This window comes from Meleagris gallopavo, chromosome 22, assembly GCF_905368555.1.
Source record: "Meleagris gallopavo chromosome 22, MGAL_WU_HG_1.1, whole genome shotgun sequence".
NCBI lineage: Eukaryota > Metazoa > Chordata > Aves > Galliformes > Phasianidae > Meleagris > Meleagris gallopavo.
In genome coordinates, this window is record NC_139425.1 from 8,293,636 (window position 1) to 8,311,479 (window position 17,844).

At 45.8% G+C, this 17,844-nt stretch overlaps 1 long non-coding RNA gene across 4 annotated transcripts in view; it reads left to right on the plus strand.

The window, feature by feature from the left end:
- Positions 1–13,029: 13,029 nt before the first annotated feature.
- Positions 13,030–17,844, plus strand: part of LOC104914032 (uncharacterized) — a 44,361-nt gene continuing 39,546 nt past the window's right edge. For 3 of the 4 annotated variants that reach the window (XR_795782.4, XR_014887716.1, XR_014887715.1), the window contains exons 1-2: positions 13,030–13,159; positions 13,493–13,651. This is a non-coding gene — a long non-coding RNA (uncharacterized LOC104914032). Of the gene's footprint in view, positions 13,372–13,492; positions 13,652–17,844 lie in introns of all 4 variants that reach the window. The other variant, XR_014887714.1, reaches the window with a different exon arrangement.

A 17,844-nucleotide genomic window follows, 5' to 3' on the forward strand; every position in this document is an offset into this window, starting at 1 on the left:
CATAAAGGCAATCTTGAAGATGATAAAGAAGAAGTGTGCTTTAACTAAGGCTAATGGTCTTTTTGCAGAAAAGTGGAAGGCTGTACCCAAAAAGCAGGCCAGCTTGGCTTCCCTCACCGAGAGGCACTGTTTGGCATAGAGCACTTTGATTGCTGTATTTGGGCCAGGTAGCATATTTTTGTGCTAGTACATGGAGAAATGATTGATACAGATGAAATTTGGAGCACGGCAGAGCACGTTCCAGGCTTTTCTTTTTTTTTTTTCCCCTGCAAGTATAAAAGGGGCTGCAGGGGCTGGGAAAGTCATACTCACTGATACAAAAAGGGTTCCTTAGCAGCTTTCTGTTGCAAAAGGTAGACCCCAAAGCCTTTTTTTTTTTTTAGTTTTTTTTTGCTTCCCTCAAGCACCACACATAGCCAGGGCATTTCTGCTTGAGAAGTTCTTATCCATCTGTAACACATCTCTAGGGTATCTGAACTCATTTCAGAATTCAGATTTTCCCATTCATCGTCCATTCCTTGGGTCTTTCTATAGAAGTGTCCTGGATATAATGACTTCGCTGACCTCCATAAAAACAGGACAGTATTTTCTCAGTTGATCAAAATTGCTGAAAAAGTGCAGTTCCATTTCTCACAAAGCAAGTTGCAGAGAGCTGTTGGGCTGGGAAAAGATGTCTTCATTAGCTGCCAGAAGTAAATGGAAAACCAGTGTAATCCAGGGGAGAAAAAAAAGGAGAACAGCAGTGATACGTTGATATTCTACTTCATGTTGAGTGGTACTTTATTGCACGGTCTTGAATAAGATTATGTTCTGAGCAAGGTGCTTTAGTACACCCAGATGCTAAAAATCAAGCTTCATGTAATCTGGCTGCGGCTCGTCTTCACTGTAAATCCAATGGTTTGGGAATAAACAACACGTACAGATGGGAAAGCACCATTATTGACCAGACATTGGGGATGGCGAGAGTGAATGCACTCAGAAGCAGTTCAGCATCTTTTATCTTGTTAGAAAAAGGGTGAATACTCAAGTTAATAATTGTGATGCACAGCCAGAAATAATTAGAGACTGCAAGACTGGCAATCATAAATTACTTTTCTTTTAATAACATAACGAAGGCAGAGGCACAGAGGCAATAGAAAAATGCAGCTTAAGCAGAGAAGTTCAAATGAATAAATCAAGGCCAAATCCATTTCTTTAATTTCTTTCTTGCACAAAGAACAATATAATATTCATGGTTTCCGACGGACTAACTTTAACTGTAGGTGATTTTGTCCATGGCTAACTTGTCTAAGGGAGAGAAAGAAATCAAATCTTAAAGGAGTGCTCCACGGACTATTTAAAGCTATGAAATATAATGCTGCAAAAGTTTCCTTCCCATCTGCAGAGGATGCCCTGACCAGGTAATGGTGGCTGCAGACAGGAGTGGCTCTGCTCTAACAAGCTGTTTGCAGCTTGAAATTCCAGGAGAAATTCTGGATATCAGCCAGGCATGCTAATGGGAGCTCCAAAAACACCATGCTCCCATGGGATATTCTTGGGATACATCAAAGTGATAGCTCTTCCTTTGCTGGAGACGTGTTGTTGGACTCCTGCCCAGTTTGCATCCAGAGCTGGTGCAGAGGAAATTAATAGGCTTAACACAGGTGGCTAAGTTGCATGGGACGAATTACCCTACAGTGAGATTCTGAATGATTGACTTAGCGTTTGTCTTCAGAAGCTGAAGTTGGGGGTGCTGAATCCTCCCGAGAGCAGCAGCCTGGAGAGTGGCTTTATTTCAGTTTGCTATACAAGGGGCAGGGGAGTTTGGAGCAGTGGAAGCAAGACTGTGAATGCTGCCGAGTTGATGTTATCCATTGCAAAGATTTTCTTTAATTATGGTAGGAGTTGAAAATCCTTTTTGTCTGTGCAGTATGACAGACTTATTAAAATACAGTGTAAAACCTGAAATGTAACAAAGGGAAGTGAATGGATTCCTAAGTTACTGTGATTCTTTTGGAAAAGAGGAAAGGCTTTTCTCCCATGCCCAGACCTATCTTGCAGAGATAGTATCAGTGTTTCCATTACAGCAGCATCTGAAAGTCCTGAGCTCAAGGCTCAGTTGTCTTGGGTGACGTCTTGCAAAAAAGATGTACAACCTTTTACATGAATATAATTAAATACTGTTTAGTATATTTTCCAATAAGAATGTAAACATGTCAGAGCCAAAAAAGGCCTCTGTTTGAATTGAGTAAGCAGATAATGTGGGCTGGAGGTTCCAGTGTGACTTTTTAGTACTAGCCTACAATTTGTTCTATTTTAATTTGGCCCATCCATTTTGATGGGTACTCTCATTAATACAGCGCAGTTTCACATCAGAAATATCTCCACTGAATGCTATGAAGCCTAATGCATTCCTCCCACACCGAAATAAGCATAATAGGTGGCAAGCATACTGCACCTGGTGATCCTCACTGTAACTGATCGATCATCAGTTTTCAAAAAGGAAAACCATCGTTGGATAGAAAATGGACCAGCTGTTGAGCCAGACAATTATCTTCTCTCCGGAATGAGATGCTGTGTGCCAAACCAGAACGAATCAGCTATTTGGCAGAACAGTAACACATATAACTAATATCTTTAAGACACGTTGGACAAAATTATTTACTAATAATGCTCCAAGGACTAGAAAAAGGCTCTGGGACCAAGGTAGCTGTCCCATTAGCTGCAGAAAACCACTTGACAGTGGTAGGAAGGCTCCTCACCAGCCTGCTGCTGTCCCTGCTTCCTGCTGGAGGTCTCAGCCTTAAGCTAGAGTAAAGTGGTGGAAGTCCTTCAGCAAAATGAGATTACCAGCTGTCGCAATCCGGTTTGCTCTTTTAAAAGATGGATGTCAGCTTGCATCAAGCCCCTGGTTGGCTAATGGAATATATCAAAAGCACACTGTCAAGGGTTTTTGGGCCACAGGTCTACTTATCTTAAAATAGTTGATATAAAACAGAACGGTTATTTGAAACTCAAATGTCTATTTTTTATTTTTTAAAGAGGAAAATGACACCCTGCTCTTGTAAGTTTCATGCCTGCAATCACATACAAATGAAAACAAAGGATCCAGACTGCCAGAAAAAGAACAGTGTTCTTTATTTAGTTGGGGTCTACAGAAACACAGTGATTTCTCCCTTCCTGTCTTCCAAGCCTGGCTGGCTGAGCAGCCTGTTGCTGGAGCTGTGCTGTCACTGCTGCTGAGGCTAATGCACACGCAGAGAGATTCTGGCATGATGCTCCCTGGCATTAGCATATATTTTCTGCGAGTGACACTGTTTGTCCTGCAGAGTGGAAATTCCCTCTGCCTGAAAGAATGGTCTCGAGGGATTAGCTCTAAAGGGAAGAAAGAAATTTATCCTCCAAGGCTCACGCGGTCTTGGTCCCTCTGCTGAGAATGACAACCAGTGTGACTCTATGTGTCAGCAGAGGTCCTGGCTCAGGAACTGGACTGAGAAATATGGGGTAATTTGATGTTGACATTAAAACCTGTCACCATCTGAAACAGCAGGGGAAAAATAACAATATTTGCTAAAAGGCAGAAGATAAAATCACTAGATGAAATTACTGCTTCAGAATGACCTTCTAAAAATACCTGCGGTGATCAGACTGGATGGCTGGAGAGCTCCAGACGGAGATGGCAGAGCCTCTGCTCCAAAGCCAGGTCTTCCCCAGAGAGAGATAATTTGCACCTTGCAAAACACTGTCCCCAAATAAATTATGGTCATAATGAGCCACAAAGACAACAGACAAAAAGAGCCTTTTCCTTGTAAACAAAAGAGCGGGAGGCAAGGCTCCTGCTGCAGCCAAGAGCCTGCTTGTTTATCTCTCATTAACACAAAGGTTAACCCAGGAGGCACACGGGGCTGTGACATGGGCAGCCCCAGCAGCTTGTCCTGGTGCGTGCTGCCAGCACGTCTCACAACCACCGTGCTCTCAAAACAGGCTGTGAGTGCTTTCCTGCTCTTCTTTTCCTCTGTCTGATGACACACGCTTGAGTTTTCCGGGGAACTCGTGCAGTGGGAGCATTTCCCACTTGCCCTGTTGTAGGGCTGCATTTCCCATTCCTTCCCAAATTCCCTTTTGATTCCACAATCTCTTTGCTATAGGCAGGAGCAGAACATGCAGTTGGATACAAACACCCCGTGAGCGAGTGTGCACTCTTAAATTCCAATACATTAGCAGCATGCTCCAAATCTCCATTCCAAGACATAGCCAATAAAAATGAGTTAACTGAATAGTCATTAGGATATAATGTGGTAGCGTTAAGATGAGCCACAATATAATTACCGTTATTTCTAATGGAGTTACCATGCTGTTATTGCAGCACAACACACCTCACCTCTGCCTTCAAATGGGCACACACCTCATTGCACACCCACTTTGGGGCATGCTCGATTCAGGCACAAAAATCAAGAAGTGATCCAGAGAACACTTGGAAAAAATGCAGCTATAAGCCAAATGTGTGAAAAAATGCACAAGTACTGCTTCTTGGCTGGACTGGAACAGGTTGCCCAAAGAGGCTGTAAATGCCCCATCCCTGGAGGAGTCAAGGCCAGGCTGGATGTGGCTCTGGGCAGCCTGGTCTGGTGGCTGGCAACCCTGCACGTAGCAGGGGGATTGAAACTAGGATTTCATTATGATCCTTTTCAATCCAGTCCATTCTATGATTCTATGATTCATTAGAAAATCCAGGTCTGTGTATGTGGCATCAAAAGGAGTTTTCATTGAGCATGGTGGGTTTTGGATCAGGAACCTCAGATTTCTTTACTTGGTTATTAAAGAAAAAGAGATTAAGAATTCCTGATCTATGAGCTTCTCAGTAATTTTGATCCCGAAAGCCAAATTTAGCCATGTTCCTTGGAGGAGGAGCAGGCAGCAGGTTGTTTCTCCTGCTGCAGGTTCAAGACAAACACAAACACAGACACCCAGTGACCCAATGGGGAAGAAGGCTGCAATGTTTGCTCCTCACTTCAACTCCCAAGGAGACCTTTAGCTTGATCAGCATCTCACACAAGTATTAGGTTCACCCCCAGCAGGGCTCCTGCTTTACAGCATGGTCCTTGGACTTCTCACCAGGTTCATTGCACTGCCAGGTTTGAGTATATTGGCTGGTTTCTGAGAGATTCTCCATAAGAAGCCTGCAAAGGAGCAGGAATATGGGATGTGACATAAACGTATTCTGCTAACGCTGTAAATTAGTCATATCAAATATGTATTTAATATAATAAATTTGGAAGACACCTACTGTAGGTTTAGTGGCAACTGACAGCACTTATAATGAGGATTAATATACATATTGGTCCTCCAGATTTGTTAAATTTCAATAAATATTTATTATAATTCACCAGTTCTTAACTTACACTTGAATAAATTGGCTAATGTTAAATAAATAGAGAAGCATGACCGAAAGGAATGGGCAGAAGTCTGTCGGTACTGGGGTGAGCTCCAGGCTCATGAGGGCTGTGCTTCAGCAAGGAGCAGCCTGCTTGGGTTTGGCTCCAATGACTGCTGGTTTCACAAGTTTCATGACAGAGCCTGTATTTCCTGCAGGGCTCCTGATGAGATGATCCTTTTAGGTCAAACATGGCCAACTCAGGTTGAATATTAGGAAAAATTTCTTCTCGGAAGGACTCGTCAGGCACTGGCACAGATGCCCATGGAGGTGGTGGGGTCACAGTCCCTGGAGGTGTTCAGGAAAAAGGCACTGTGACACAGAGGAACATGACTAGTGACATGGTGGGATGGGTTGAAGGTTGGATTTGATGATCTTAGCAATCTTTTCCAACCTCAGTGATTCAATGGTCCTATCATTCTATGATTCTATGAACTTGTGTCCTTCAAGGAGAGCAGCCTTTGCTGCGGCTTCTCTGAAAAAGCTCTGCCAGAACTGGCTTGGTTGCAACTAGCTCAAGGTTCATGGTGCTGAGCTGGAGGCAGCTGTGTGCCTGGAAGGAGCAGGTTTGCAAAGCACAAAGATATTTGGGTGTCTTTAGGTGAAGAAGGAAGTTCTGTCAAATTTCAGAAGCATTTTGCTGTAAGCAAGCGGCTAATTCACTTCTTGCCTTTTTGGAACTGTTGCCAAGCAGCTCTCTGTCTGCATGGGTTGGTGCCTAATTGCTGTTAAAGGTCTGGCAGGGGAGGCCCAAAGGGAAGTTGCAGCAGCAGCAAACGTGCAGCCACAGCCACCAGCATTGGGACCAGTCCTGGGGGGTGAGAAAGCAGGAGCTGCTGTCTGCAGCACACTGTGAGACCGGCCCTCTGGGGATTCCCATGCACAGAGCAACTTCTGCTTGAAGCACAGACCTTATTGCATGGGGACAGCAGCAGTGAGATCAGAATCTCGCTGCAGGAAACCTCAGTGTCTTCAGAAAAAAAAAAAAAAAAAAGCCAAAAAAAAACCAGTCCACATTGCCTGCAGACACAGGGCTGCATTAAAGGATCCTCAGACATTTCAGAGCAGGGTGGAAGGCTTTGCACAAGTCGTAGATGAAGAGGAATAGAATTTTTTTGAACTGATCAGCTGGATGAGTATGGAGTGCGTTTTGAAAATTATTTTTACCCGTTGCTTTAACTTTTTTTTCTTCCTGGCTTATCAAAGGATTCCTGAGTCTTTCAGAAGAACTTTTACCAATATCTGATGATAAATTATCTTCTCTTGTAAATGCAAGATGGTGTACACTCTGCTGACTGCTCATAATCATCTTTCATGGATCATCTTGTTGGCTTCCTCTCCCATCATTATGCTTTTGCCTACGATAACCTCCCTGACATTGTCTTACTGATATTTTTGTAGCCAGCCTGGACCTTTTCCTACCTCTTCCATACACACAGGCTTGCAATGAATAGTTCTGCAATCTCATGTGACAGATAATAATGTTTTTCTTAATTGCTAATCACATGTATTAGTGAGTTACGTGCAGGAGAATTGTTAATTCCAGGCTGCTTAGGAATTCTGCAGAGGGGCTGAGGGGACAAGCCCAGCTGATCTCTTCACCATCAGCATCAAACCTGGAAGTGACATTGCTTTGTTTCCACTGTGGCAAAAAAGAGTGAGAGGTATGGCATGAGGCTGATGGCCACCTGGAAGCACAAGCCCCGTGCAATGCAGTCTGAGAGGGGAAAACAGACTCCAAAAGAAAAGTGGGGCTACAAAAGGAGGGGATCTGGTATTGACCCAACACAGCACTGGGAAGTGGGATGGGGGCTGCAGGTGAGACTTATGCCTGCATTGAGCTGCTGGTTTTTAACACTCTTGACACAGCTCTGCAGGATTTCCTTGGCTCCAACACTGTCAGAAACTCAGAAATTTTATCTAATCCTCAGGGATTAGATAAAGGTGGGGGTGACCCTCAAGCTCAGAGACTCCTGTCTGCTTCAGAGAACGTAAAGCCACACAGCATGGGGAGATAGCACGGGGAGAGGAGAGAAAGGCAGGGGGGGAAATAAGCAGAGAGTGTTGGTAAATGGGAGTCCTGAGGAAGTGAACATCTCCCATTCTTCCTCCAGACAACTGCTAAATAAATAGTACTTCTTGTCCCCCCACTGGTTTCCCTTCCGCAGCCATCACCCCCCAGGGATGCTCTTCTTGCTCCTTGAAATGCAGTAGGAGGCAGCACCCTGCAGCAGGCTGCATTCAGGGTGCAAAGGGCAGAGCTGCACTTTGGGAGGGATTTATTGGAAGCAGCAGCTCCTTGCAGAGGAACGCTGCAGTGCTCCATTAACTCTGGGAGATATTTCTGCAGCGCACCACGCCGCGAGCATCCTTTTTGCTGTTAAGCACCAACAATGTTGAGCTGGGAGAGAGCAGGAGACTTTCTTGCTCGAGGAAGATGTGGAAAACCAATTACAAGTCCTCATACAAATCCAAGTGTGTCTTCCTATACACACCGCCTCGCCAAATGAGCCTGAGATTTAGCTCTCACAATAAGCCTGAACTGTGAACTTTTTAATTTGCGCATGGTTTCAGGAAATCTAACTCATCCTATCAGGAAAAAAAAAAAAAGCAACTTTAAAAAATGTTCTTTTGCCTGTTTCTTTATTCCAGGAGCAGAGTAATTTATGTACTCATTTAATTTTGTTCTGCCACAAAGAAAACCACAGTATATAATGCGATCTCCATTGCTGGAATGCTCATTGTTGGAAGGACATAGGAGAAGACATAAATGTCCCTGACACAAAAGAAGATCCCAGGTTTCAGAAAGATCACACAGATTGGAAAACACGTTTTTCACTTAAATTTATGAGCGGCCCTTTGTTCTTTCCTTTATGGTATGATAGCATAATAATCTTTTAAAACCACAGTAAGAGCGAGGCACCTGAGAGATTGGTGCTTTATAAATACTTAAACAGATAGACTGCTATGAAAATCTTTTGTTCTGCTGCATTTCTGCCCATTGTTAATACTGCTCCAACAATGCAAGGAAAAGCCTCTAATAATTGGAAAACATTTGTGTTGGGAGGTGAGGCGGTTAGTGTCTTCAGAGAAATATCTTCCAAAGCAAAGAGCATTCCATTACGCACACAAACTGCAGAAACTACACGCTGGTTTTGCGTAGATGTGCATACAGAGATGCTGGAAACCACCCAGGCAGCGAGTGAAGCACTCATATTTCATCGTTATGATAGCATCGGACAGCTGCATCTCACAACTTCTGAAAAGTGCTGGAAAAACCCAAAGCAGCCCCTATGATGTGGCTGAACAAAAAGCCTGTGCCATGTGAACGAACCCAAGTCGGCCGTTTGGTAAATGGCTGAGTTATCTGGAATGTCACTGCTTTGACTGCCAACAGTGCAGTGCTGATAAGCCCCAAAGGTTCTGAGCTCCCCAGAGGACACAGCACAGCAGCACTTTCTCCTGCCTCAGTTTCCCAATGGAAAACAAGGAGAGCAACGTGCAGCTGTCCCCTATGCTGTCCCTTTGTGGTTGGGAGCAAAGGTTGTCCACGAACAACCCTTCTGATTATTGTCAGTTTGGAGAACAATTTTGTTTTCTTTGTCTTGCCAGAAATGTGAAATGAATAAAAAAGATTGCATAGTATCTACAAAAATTGTGTGTCGTACAACCTTGTTATATCCATGTGTATTGGGAAAGGTTGGAGAAATCAGGAGAAAGGTGGTTTTGAGCATGGGATATTCTCCAGTGATGTGAAACTTGGAGTCCAGTAAGTGGAGAGATGGGTTCCTATACACATGCACACACAAGAGTACTTTTTATTAAAAAGAAAAAAAGCTTAACTTACTTGTGTTCATTTTGAACACAATTACCTTAAGGAAGTTGAAACTGAAATGAACAGCCTTCTTTTAGGTCAAAGTATACAGCAGGTGCTGCAGCCATGTGATTTAACTTGTGCTGACCGAGCGCTCTTGGTGTGGCTCAGCTGGACCCAGCACCATCTGAAGGAGCTGTACATGCAGACCATGGGCACACAGCTTGGGGTATGCTTTGTGGAGACTTTGCACTCAGTCCCAAAGCCTGGATTTGGTGTTTCTCAGTCACTAATAAAGGGCAAAAAAAAAAGATTTGCTTTTATAAATCATAGAATCATAGAATATCCAAAGTTGGAAGGGACTCATAAGAATCATTTCCCAGTGGTGAGGTTGGTGGCTCGACCCTGGGGACAACCAACCTCAGGCTTGAGAGGTTCTGAGCACCTGATGGAGCTGTAGGTATCTCTGTCCATTGCAGGGGAGTCGGGCCAATTGGCTTTTAAAGATCGCTTCCAGCTCAAATGATTCTATGATTCTGTGATTCTATGCTTCCATGACCATCGAGTCCAATTCTTGGCTCCACCTTTCACCGCTATTTGAAAATACACAGACACCATTTTTCTGTGTCATGTAACTCACCACACCAGTATTTAAAAAAATACCACTGATGTACAGATGTGCCAGTTTGTCAAAACCTGAACTTTTAGTAAGAATTTACCTATGTTGAGACAACTTCTATTATCAAACGCTAATTCCACCTAGTAACAGAATTGTAAACTGCAGCCAGTGATGGAATTTTGGGTCAAAATAAGAAAAAGAGACAGAAAGAGAGAAGGCACAACCCCAGTAACCTTATCAGCCTGGAACAGGGTAGAGCCACAGGACCAATTGGCTTCTGTACCAATAAAAAATAATAACTCTGGGTCAGTTGAAGAAGACCAAACCCTAGGTGGCTTCTGCAGGATGTGGACACTGGAGAAACCTGATTTGATCACAGTACACTGCCCAGTCTTCTGGATCAAGAGAAGATTTTGGGTTATAGAAAACGAGAAATCAATATCAAACAAAATGGTCCAATTGGGTCAATAATCATCAATTTTAGGTTTTTTTTTTTTTTTAATTATTAGAAATATTTATATTTCTTGGTATAGCTTGGTATTTTAGAAGGCGATAAATGCGTTTTTATATAATCAGCATTTTTAAAAGTCTATAAACATCCGCTATGTTTTCCTAATGTACTATAAAAGCCTCCAAAGGAGCTGTTATTATCCAACTTGTCACCTCACACATGCTCCAAGGAGGATTTTTTTCTTGTCTGCTGTTAATAAAATGAAGCAACCCATTAACAGCTTTGGAGCTGCAAGGAGAAGTAAAGGGGCTTGTAATCTTGGACTCCAAAGGAAATGTCTGCAGCTTTGCTCCTCGCCTCTTTGAGATTCCCAACACGCAACAACAATTTCAAAGAGACAAAATCAGTTTAGGTTACATAAATTCAAAAGCCCAAGCCTGCTTCTTTTAAAGTAACATCTTGCATTTTGTTTGTAGTGTTGCAATCTCTCACATAACATTTTGAACTGGTTTAGTTTTCTATTCCGCAGTGCACCTTCCACAGGTTTCACTGGTTACGGGAGCTTTAATGCAGAATTATTACATACACGCACGCATGCATTATTACCACACGCATATCTGTGCATATATGTATGCGTGTATGCAAATATATGCATATATTAAAAGTCTGGCTTGCTGTGGTGGTTGCACACTGAAGACCCATCTCTCCTGGCACCCTCTACACAACAAACTCCCATCTGTATCTTCGCGTGGAGCAATCCAAAATGCCATGCATTTTGGAGAGGAACGTGGATATTTTTGTCCCTGCAAGCTCAGGCTAAGTGTGGTGCAAATCAATTAGTGCAGGGAAGAAATCTGTGTGCAAAAAGCAGAGTCGGCACGAACATGGTGTTTTAAACAATCCCTTAATTCACATCTAGGAGATCAGTTTTCGGTTCATCGCCATTTATAGTTTGCTCCTGTTCCCAACATATCTCGGTGTCGGGATAGATTCTCAGCCCTGGGGAACCTGTCAGGGACGTGATAACAACTCACTCAGCCCAAAGCAGGGCATGATTGCGCCTGCGACAGCGAGCGGTGTTAGCAGCTCCCTGCTGCCGGCGTGGGGTCCTGGCTGGTGCAGGAAAGCACAGGCAGCCCCACTATTTTCTGTTCTCAGATAGGGCTGAAAATAGTGTGAGAACCTCTTGTTTTTCACATGTGGGTTCTTGTGAGCATAGCATGCCCCAAAGTGGGGATCAGGCAATGAGCAACTCTGGTGTTTTAGGTAAAGGATTTTCTGGATGACTGTAGAGTGGCTTTCACCACTTCTGTTATTGAAATGCCATGAGGTGGAAAAACATGAAAAGTCCTCGTTGGTCCCTGAGAGAAGCAGCTTGGGTACCCCAGTGATGATGGAAGAGGATTAAAAAACAGTGGATGTGATTTATGCCACTGCAGGAAATTTCCATCTGTTTTGCAGGACAATGGGCTGAACCTGCTGTATGGGGTGACCACCACAAAGGTGGCTCTGGCACTTCTGGGATGCCAGCATTTGCGTGTTCTGTGGTTTTGTGCCATACACCCAGATGGTGATGACACAGAGCTGCCTCTGCTCAGGACTGGTGGGGATGGGGAAATCCCAAATTTCAGTTTCCAATTTGGGTTCAGAAGAGCTGTGACAAAGAGGACAAGCCACAGGGGATGGAGAGCAGGTGTACCAACTGAGAAAGTGACTCTAAGAATATCCTGACTTGCCTTGGGGTGCCTTGGAATCTCTTAAGAGCCTTTCACAGCTCGTGGCACTGTGTAGTGGTTCCTTCAGGCATTTCCCACCCCTAGATGACATGCTACGAGCTCCCAACAAATTCAACCTCCCTTAAATGTTGCCTGACAGTCCCATGTGGATGCTCTACATGGAAGTATCCATTATGATCGCCTTCCAAACTCAGGAATCAGGGACTTCTAGAATTGCCCCTTCTTGGGGAAGATTTGGAGGGCTCCCATGGCCAAAAGGCCCAAGAGGTGTCTCCATGTTGGCGTCCCCCATCAACATGCTATGGCAGGAGGGTTTCTCTGGCCTGTGGTGGAGCTCTCCAGCCCTCCCTGCTAAAGGTAGGAGGTCAACGCTTCACTGGGCCCTGGCTGCTTTGGAGACATTGGAAGGGAGATGTGGCTGGACGATGGGGTGCCTGGAACAACACAGTGAAGGACTCAGTCCCAGTGTGCAGTGTTTCTGTCTTGAAGGTGAAAATTAGGATCCCTTGACCTTCTTCCCCACTTTCTCTTCCGGTTACCTTTTGACAGTGGAGGAAAAAATACAAAAGAAAGAAGTCAAAAGAGGGGAAAAAGATAAATAGAGAAAGGAGACAAAGGTCTTCCAGCACGGACAAAGTCTCTGCTCTGTGTCTCCCAGCGCTGGTGCTTACCAAACATAGCCAGGGCCCCCGTGAACCCTCAGCCCAGCAGAGTAGTAAGATGAGCTCCCTCTTCATTTGGCCTCGCTAAAAATAGCGGAGGGTAAAAAAAGGCAGAGTCAGGACCCTGCAGGACCAGTAGTCAATGGGCTGAGAGGAGCGACTGAACTCCAAATACTGCTCAGCAGCCTCCAGCTGACAGGCTATTTTTTGCCATGGTTGACTAAATATGGTCAGGGAGGGAAGAGCACGAGCAGGGGCCGCTCGCCCAGCGGTGCATGTTTCGGATGCTTCGCTGGGTATATAAGCACTGGAAAGGTGGACCCACTTCCTGACCAGCGCTTGCCCCCCTCGGTTTCCCCCCCGGGTGCGTGTGTGCGTACCCCTCCCGGTGGCTGACCCCAAGCCAGGGCTGACCCTTGGGAAGGAGGGGATCTAGAGAGGGGACAGCCCCATTTCGCACCCAGGTGTGCTGCAATCCGGGCGGGTTGGGTCCCTTCTCCTTAACCCCCGCCTCGCCCGCCGCCGCCGGCGCTCCCCGGAGCCCCGCTCCCCCCGCTCAGCCTCCGCTGCTCAGCCTCCGCTGTACCGCGCTGCCTGCCGCCTTCCTCCCCCCACCGCCCAGCCGCGATGCAGCAGCGGGGATGGAGTTGTAGTGGTGCTGGGCGGAGGGGGTGAGGTAAGGGTGGGGGGGGGGAGGTTTGCCTGATGATTTTTTTTTTTTTAATTTTTTTTTTTTTTCTCCAAGTGAGGACTAATACCATCACTGGGCCTGCTCTCTTTTTCCCTTCCTGCATTAGAGATTGGCTATAAGGAGAAGGCTGACGGCTGCAGCATGAAGCGCATTATTACCTTGTGATTCCATGACCCTCCTCTATGCATCCCTAACTCTCGAAAGCTGATTCAGCTTTCAGCTAGTGCTCTGGTGAGTCCTCTGCTGCAACAGAAGCTCCTAACTGGTATGTCTCTTTTTTTCCTTCCCCTCTTCTGCTCCCTTTCTTCCCTCTAACTGCACCAGCTCAGCTCGTTTTTAAACACTTTTCTGACCGATGCAGGACTGAGTGCCCATCCAACTTATCCGGGGACTTACATGTCTGATTTTGCATCCGGCAAATGTGTGTGTGCTGCGTGTGTGTGTATCTGTGTGGGGATGTGCCGGCTGCCTCTAATCCATGGATGAGTTGGGAGACCTTCCCCCCACCTTTATTCTTTTTATTTTTGTTGTTGTTGTTGTTGTTCTGCTGTGGCATACTCTGCATTTAAAAGGGGGGGAAAAAAAAAAAAAGCAACAAACTGCAGAGCAAGCAGTGCACTATAATAATCTGAACTGAAATGTTAGAACTTTGACATGCAGCCGTTCTACAAGGTTAAACTGGCCTTTAAATGCCTAATTCAGATCCAGGCTGGCTAATGACACCTAGGGGGATTGGGGCTTCATTTATTTATTTGCACCAAACTAGTGGCTTGGAGCTAATACCAGACAGAGCAAAAGGGTGAAATGTGGTTAAACTTAGCCTAACTTGCAGTGATCTCAATGCTGCGGTGATTAACTGTTCCAATGCCGAAAACTGAGCGTTAATTGCGGACGCATGGCTTGTGGGCAATCAGAAAGGAGATGCAAGGAGAAGTTAGGTTTTCCCTGCAAGGGCTTTGAATTCAGGTTACACTTCATCCATCAATCGGCTGTTATTGCTTTTGCAGCTGAGAGTTAGCTGTGGTCATTATATTTTATATGATAGTGGTGATACCTGATCACATAAATGTATATGCATTGCTATTGTGTGAGGGGTACTGTGTTACATACATGCATGCACACAAATTGGGATATATTTTATAGCATGCATATGTATATTTTACATGGCTGTATACAGGGATATTAAATGCTATATATAAACAGGTGTAGCACATGATCCCAATACAATGCACCTTCAGTCTGTGCTTGGAGTATGGCTATTTGCATATGTCTGTGCTGGAGAGAGTGTGCACTCAGCAGCCGTGTGTAATTGTGGAGGCAGAGCCCTGTGATCTGGCTGGCAGTTTAATTGCTGGTTCCCTGGCGCGGGTGGCCATGCTGCCACCCCAAAGGACCGAGCCTGGTCCATTCACTGCATCTCGGTCCTGCTGGGTTCCTTTGGCCATGCCCAGCCCCAAACCAGGCTGCCTCCAAGTCCCTGAAGTTTTGTGCTGCACAGCCGCAGCCTGACTTTGCCACTGGGACTCAAGGAGCTCCCCCAGAATGGGACAGAGGGAGCAGGTGTGCAGCACCATGCTTCCATCCTTCACACCCCCTCCATCCCTCCAACTCCATCCTTCCTTTTTATTTGCTTCTTGCACTCTGCACTATCCACATTCCCATGCATTTTCCCCCCACAGCAACCACAATTTCAATGTGCAGCTTTTTCTGCTCTGAGTGAGCCAAGGTGGGTGGAGGATGCTGGGCGATGCTCACCCACCACCATTACTCCTGGTGCTCACTGCAGGATGTGGACCACAAAGTGCCTCTGGCGTCACCATTAAATCACCGCCACGCCGCATGTCTGCTTCTCCACCAGCAGGGCCAACCCTACAACTCACAGGCAGTTTGAAACCTAGATCCACCACCTTCCTGGGAGCAACCAACAGATAAACCTGGCTGCCGCTGTTGTTCCATTGTCTCCAACATTTGTAAGGATTTTATGTGCCATCTTCTAGCTCCCTGCAGTGGCTGGCATCCCGTTCTCCTGCACATCTGCAGAAGTTTGGGACAGTTCAGGACAGTCCATGGAAGGGACATTACAGGAAAGCAAATTGGGAATGAGTTGAAATGTGCGATGGTCCAAGATGTCAAGTAGCTGTCCTGTTCCGTTGCATGGCCTCTTGGTGTTTATCTAAGGGGAATTCAGCATGGCCAATTGCCTTGGTCATGCGAAACCCAACTGAACTCAGTTCTTTGTGGGCTTTTGAGGAATTCTTTTTAGAATCTGAGCACCAAGACTTTTCCTCGCACTCCTCACCTCTCCCTTCACTTTAATTTCACTGCAGTCACGCATTACCACGGTGCCACAGCTCCATCTCTCTTCCCCTTACTCCAAACCGACAGTGGAAATTTACCTCAAAATGAGACAAATAATGGCATTTAGTGGGGCCAGAAGCCCTGTGACTGTGGGGAAGGGCACAGTGCCGAGCCAGCACCGGGCTCGCGCCCATTCTGCTGTGTGGTGCACGGCACTGAGGGACTGGGGCGAGCCCATGGGTTTGCATCCCGGCTCTGCGGGGCTTTGCAGCCTGGTGGTGTGGAAGTCAATCAGCGCAGGGAAATATTTACTCCCACTCTCCAGCGATATTTCACAAAGCAGCGGGGGGGGGAAAAAAAAAACAAACAAAAAACATCGATACAATTAAGTATTCCAAAGTGCTTACTTTGCCACTTGCTAAGTTTACTTAAACCCTCTTTAAAGGCTTCATTAGAAACTGGTGAGAAACGGCCAAATTCATTAGCGTCGAGGCAGGCGTTGTGCATTTCGCCTGCAAATTGCAATCGAGCGGCGGCGGGGCGAGGGGCGCAGGTGAGCGCACACCCGCTGTGCTGAGCGAGCGGCAGCGCCCGCCGTGACCTCCGGAATGCCGCCCTGCATTCAACCCAGCCACATTGTTCCAGAGCTTTAAAGCTCAGCGTGGCGGCTGGCGGAGAGCAGAGGCAGCGGGAACTGATGGCTGCGTGTGGGGATGAGCCCCATGGGGAGAACTCCGAAAGACTTTTTTGGCCTAAGCCACCAGCACAGGGCTGGGGCTGCTTTTTAGCTTGCATCGCTGCAGGTGTCTATCCCAGGTGTGGGGCTCCGCTGGATGACTTGTGAAAAGCATATTGTTTTTTATATATATATTTTTAAATACCCCGAACTCCCCCGCCCTCCTCCCAAGGTATATTGGGGATTGTTTGCTGCAAGGTAGTGTCACACTCACGGTGACCAGCAGAGGAAAAATCACTGGATTCTCTAGGTAAGATGCTTTCTTCTTCCTATGTCTTAATCTCTACTTAGTGCTGGAAGTGATGGCATGCCTGTAGCTGGTGAGTTCTCTTGCTCTGCCAGATGGAGCACTTCTTGCTGGTGTTGCTTTGTAAATCAGTGCTATGCTGGATTTTGGCTTTCTAAAAGCAAATTGGCTTCTTGTTTCTAAATTGCAGGATGGAAGCAATTGGGAATTGATATCTACTTAACCTCTACCCACATGGCTTTGTCTAAACCTGTATACACATATATATACGCATATTTGTCTATATATATATATATTTACACAGAAATCAAATTCCTTCTACTAAAGCCTTTTTAATCGCTGAAAGTTTACAATTTCAATGAAAGCATCCTTTTTGTAGGTGGGCTGGGAGTGTGGCTTTTCCTCTGTGCCATTCCATGACAAAGTGCTGCAGGCACTCTGGACATTGCACTCTACTTCTTCCCAACCGTAAACCCCAGCAACCTGCAGGGGCAGAGCTGGAATGACCAGCAAGGGGAGTGAGGGTGTGTGTGTGTGTGTGTTTTGCACATGGGCTGCCTCAAACTGTGCTGCAACTCACTCCTGGGAAGTAAATGGCACACCAGCCCTATTTCCTCCCGTGTACATATAAATGCGCATATTGAACCTACCTGCTTGAGAGACATACTTCTTTATATGCCCATATGAACCTGGCAATCTATGGAATGTAAAGAAGTATGTATTTCAGGTGGGAACTCTTCTCGGAGAAGCAGTGTGTGACCCCGTGTGAAGGGGGGAGAAAGACAGACAGATTTTTGTCTTTTTTTTTTTTTTCTTTTCTTTTTTTTGAGATGCCTGACATGGCAGACTGGCTGGGGAGTCAATTGATGATCTTGTTCCAGTGCGTGTATTGTTCTGTCACTTTGCCTGTGTCAGCAGGTGGAAATGCTCATCAGGACATTAAATATTCAATATGCTGACTGCGGCATGGGCTTTGAAAGGCGATGCCAGAGGAAAGCTGGCTGTCCACTCCTGGTTTTCAGCAGGGATGCAGACCAGTCCCTCCAGATTGCTGCTTCCCCCTTGGCCTTTTTTCCTGAAAATGAGGCTGGTCCTTAATCCTAGGGAAAAGGAAAGGACTTGGAGGCAGGGAGAAGAAGGGAAGGAGTTGTGATTTGGAGATGCAGTGTTTTGGCTT